Here is a 5000-nt window from a genome sequence, read left to right on the forward strand (position 1 = left end):
GCGGGGCTCTACGGAAAGAGGGGACCCTCCGGCGTCGAGTGCCGGCGCACCGACCCCGCAGGCTGACCGGGAAGGTGAAGACTCACCCCGCTGAATGCCCGGCCCCGGGCACCCTCCGGCGCCGGGGCCATAACTTCGGGGAGGGAGGTCCGAGCTCCGCGCGGTCGACGGCAGGTGAAAGGGGCCGGTGCGCCGCGGAAGGCGACAGCAGTCCCGTCAGGCTGCACCTCTGCTCGGGCGAACGGCGTCAGGAAAAGGGGAGAGCACTTCCCCACCGATAGCTCCGGAACGCCCGGACCCATTGGCCCGCGGCACCGGTGGCTGCTAGAGGGCCTCCGGCGCCGTCAGCCGGGGTACGTCCCAGGCCGGCCGGACGGCGGGCAGCCGGAGGCAACGGCCTGGAACGGAGCCAGACTTGAGTCGTTCCGTGCCGTGGGCAAAAAGGCAGGGCTGCGGGTCAGCGCAGTTTGGCAAACCTAGCCGCAAGTGCGGGAAGGGCGGAGGAGCACACGGACGCCGCCTTCCCAAACTGAGCCCAAAGTGCCCAGGCATGCCCCCTTGATCTCGCCTAATCAGTGAGCCCAAAATAATTTCAGAGTGTGGAAACCTTATCCAAAAAGGTCGAAAAGAACGGCCAGAGATCAAGTCCGAAAGGGGAAATCAGTAACAAGCAAGCAGAGTAATCATTAACCAAAAAGCGCAAAATTATGTTAAAAGTGTGAAATCATTAACCAAAAACTCGAAAATAATGTCCAGAGACCAAGTCCGAAAGGGCAAATGGTTAACCAGTAAGCAGAGTAATCATTAACCAAAAATCGCAAAAGTAAGTAAAAAGTATGAAATCATTAACCAAAAATCGCAAAAGTAAGTAAAAAGTGTGAAATCATTAACCAAAAACTCGAAAATAATGTGCAGAGACTAAGTCCGAAAGGGCAAATGGTTAACCAGTAAGCAGAGTCATCATTAACCAAAAATCGCAAAAGTAAGTAAAAAGTGTGAAATCATTAACCAAAAATCGCAAAAGTAAGTAAAAAGTGTGAAATCATTAACCAAAAACTCGAAAATAATCTCCAGAGACTAAGTCCGAAAGGGCAAATGGTTAACCAGTAAGCAGAGTAATCATTAACCAAAAATCGCAAAAGTAAGTAAAAAGTGTGAAATCATTAACCAAAAATCGCAAAAGTAAGTAAAAAGTGTGAAATCATTAACCAAAAACTCGAAAATAATGTCCAGAGACTAAGTCCAAAAGGGCAAATGGTTAACCAGTAAGCAGAGTAATCATTAACCAAAAAGCGCAAAAATATGTTAAAAGTGTGAAATCATTAACCAAAAACTCGAAAATAATGTGCAGAGACTAAGTCCGAAAGGGCAAATGGTTAACCAGTAAGCAGAGTAATCATTAACCAAAAATCGCAAAAGTAAGTAAAAAGTGTGAAATCATTAACCAAAAACTCGAAAATAATCTCCAGAGACTAAGTCCGAAAGGGCAAATGGTTAACCAGTAAGCAGAGTAATCATTAACCAAAAATCGCAAAAGTAAGTAAAAAGTGTGAAATCATTAACCAAAAACTCGAAAATAATGTCCAGAGACCAAGTCCGAAAGGGCAAATGGTTAACCAGTAAGCAGAGTAATCATTAACCAAAAATCGCAAAAGTAAGTAAAAAGTGTGAAATCATTAACCAAAAATCGCAAAAGTAAGTAAAAAGTGTGAAATCATTAACCAAAAACTCGAAAATAATCTCCAGAGACTAAGTCCGAAAGGGCAAATGGTTAACCAGTAAGCAGAGTAATCATTAACCAAAAATCGCAAAAGTAAGTAAAAAGTGTGAAATCATTAACCAAAAATCGCAAAAGTAAGTAAAAAGTGTGAAATCATTAACCAAAAAGTCGAAAATAATCTCCAGAGACTAAGTCCAAAAGGGCAAATGGTTAACCAGTAAGCAGAGTAATCATTAACCAAAAATCGCAAAAGTAAGTAAAAAGTGTGAAATCATTAACCAAAAACTCGAAAATAATCTCCAGAGACTAAGTCCGAAAGGGCAAATGGTTAACCAGTAAGCAGAGTAATCATTAACCAAAAGGCGCAAAAGTAAGTAAAAAGTATGAAATCAGTAACCAAAAAGCGCAAAAATATGTTAAAAGTGTGAAATCATTAACCAAAAAGTCGAAAATAATCTCCAGAGACTAAGTCCGAAAGGGCAAATGGTTAACCAGTAAGCAGAGTAATCATTAACCAAAAATCGCAAAAATATGTTAAAAGTGTGAAATCATTAACCAAAAACTCGAAAATAATGTGCAGAGACTAAGTCCGAAAGGGCAAATGGTTAACCAGTAAGCAGAGTAATCATTAACCAAAAAGGGCAAAAGTAAGTAAAAAGTATGAAATCATTAACCAAAAAGCACAAAATTAAGTTAAAAGTGTGAAATCATTAACCAAAAAGTCGAAAATAATGTCCAGAGACCAAGTCCGAAAGGGCAAATGGTTAACCAGTAAGCAGAGTAATCATGAACCAAAAATCGCAAAAGTAAGTAAAAAGTATGAAATCATTAACCAAAAAGGGCAAAAGTAAGTAAAAAGTATGAAATCATTAACCAAAAATCGCAAAAGTAAGTAAAAAGTATGAAATCATTAACCAAAAATCGCAAAAGTAAGTAAAAAGTATGAAATCATTAACCAAAAAGCACAAAATTAAGTTAAAAGTGTGAAATCATTAACCAAAATGTCGAAAACAATGTCCAGAGACTAAGTCCGAAAGGGCAAATGGTTAACCAGTAAGCAGAGTAATCATTAACCAAAAATCGCAAAAGTAAGTAAAAAGTGTGAAATCATTAACCAAAAACCCGAAAATAATGTCCAGAGACTAAGTCCGAAAGGGCAAATGGTTAACCAGTAAGCAGAGTAATCATTAACCAAAAATCGCAAAAGTAAGTAAAAAGTGTGAAATCATTAACCAAAAACTCGAAAATAATGTCCAGAGACTAAGTCCGAAAGGGCAAATGGTTAACCAGTAAGCAGAGTAATCATTAACCAAAAGGCGCAAAAGTAAGTAAAAAGTATGAAATCAGTAACCAAAAAGCGCAAAAATATGTTAAAAGTGTGAAATCATTAACCAAAAACTCGAAAATAATGTGCAGAGACTAAGTCCGAAAGGGCAAATAATTAACCAGTAAGCAGAGTAATCATTAACCAAAAAGCGCAAAAATATGTTAAAAGTGTGAAATCATTAACCAAAAACTCGAAAATAATGTCCAGAGACTAAGTCCGAAAGGGCAAATGGTTAACCAGTAAGCAGAGTAATCATTAACCAAAAATCGCAAAAGTAAGTAAAAAGTGTGAAATCATTAACCAAAAACTCGAAAATAATGTCCAGAGACCAAGTCCGAAAGGGCAAATGGTTAACCAGTAAGCAGAGTAATCATTAACCAAAAATCGCAAAAGTAAGTAAAAAGTGTGAAATCATTAACCAAAAACTCGAAAATAATCTCCAGAGACTAAGTGCGAAAGGGCAAATGGTTAACCAGTAAGCAGAGTAATCATTAACCAAAAATCGCAAAAGTAAGTAAAAAGTGTGAAATCATTAACCAAAAATCGCAAAAGTAAGTAAAAAGTGTGAAATCATTAACCAAAAAGTCGAAAATAATCTCCAGAGACTAAGTGCGAAAGGGCAAATGGTTAACCAGTAAGCAGAGTAATCATTAACCAAAAAGCGCAAAAATATGTTAAAAGTGTGAAATCATTAACCAAAAACTCGAAAATAATGTGCAGAGACTAAGTCCGAAAGGGCAAATGGTTAACCAGTAAGCAGAGTAATCATTAACCAAAAAGGGCAAAAGTAAGTAAAAAGTATGAAATCATTAACCAAAAAGCACAAAATTAAGTTAAAAGTGTGAAATCATTAACCAAAAAGTCGAAAATAATCTCCAGAGACTAAGTCCGAAAGGGCAAATGGTTAACCAGTAAGCAGAGTAATCATTAACCAAAAAGCGCAAAAATATGTTAAAAGTGTGAAATCATTAACCAAAAACTCGAAAATAATGTGCAGAGACTAAGTCCGAAAGGGCAAATGGTTAACCAGTAAGCAGAGTAATCATTAACCAAAAAGCGCAAAAATATGTTAAAAGTGTGAAATCATTAACCAAAAACTCGAAAATAATGTCCAGAGACTAAGTCCGAAAGGGCAAATGGTTAACCAGTAAGCAGAGTAATCATTAACCAAAAATCGCAAAAGTAAGTAAAAAGTGTGAAATCATTAACCAAAAACTCGAAAATAATCTCCAGAGACTAAGTCCGAAAGGGCAAATGGTTAACCAGTAAGCAGAGTAATCATTAACCAAAAATCGCAAAAGTAAGTAAAAAGTATGAAATCATTAACCAAAAAGCGCAAAAATATGTTAAAAGTGTGAAATCATTAACCAAAAACTCGAAAATAATGTGCAGAGACTAAGTCCGAAAGGGCAAATGGTTAACCAGTAAGCAGAGTAATCATTAACCAAAAAGCGCAAAAATATGTTATAAGTGTGAAATCATTAACCAAAAACTCGAAAATAATGTCCAGAGACTAAGTCCGAAAGGGCAAATGGTTAACCAGTAAGCAGAGTAATCATTAACCAAAAAGCGCAAAAATATGTTAAAAGTGTGAAATCATTAACCAAAAACTCGAAAATAATGTCCAGAGACTAAGTCCGAAAGGGCAAATGGTTAACCAGTAAGCAGAGTAATCATTAACCAAAAAGCGCAAAAATATGTTAAAAGTGTGAAATCATTAACCAAAAACTCGAAAATAATGTCCAGAGACTAAGTCCGAAAGGGCAAATAATTAACCAGTAAGCAGAGTAATCATTAACCAAAAAGCGCAAAAGTAAGTAAAAAGTGTGAAATCATTAACCAAAAAGTCGAAAATAATGCCCAGAGACTAAGTCCGAAAGGGCAAATGGATAACCAGAAAATCCGTCGAATAATGTCCAGAGACTAAGTCCGAAAGGGCAAATGGTTAACCAG

The sequence above is a fragment of the Heterodontus francisci genome, unplaced genomic scaffold (genome assembly GCF_036365525.1).
Source record: "Heterodontus francisci isolate sHetFra1 unplaced genomic scaffold, sHetFra1.hap1 HAP1_SCAFFOLD_834, whole genome shotgun sequence".
NCBI lineage: Eukaryota > Metazoa > Chordata > Chondrichthyes > Heterodontiformes > Heterodontidae > Heterodontus > Heterodontus francisci.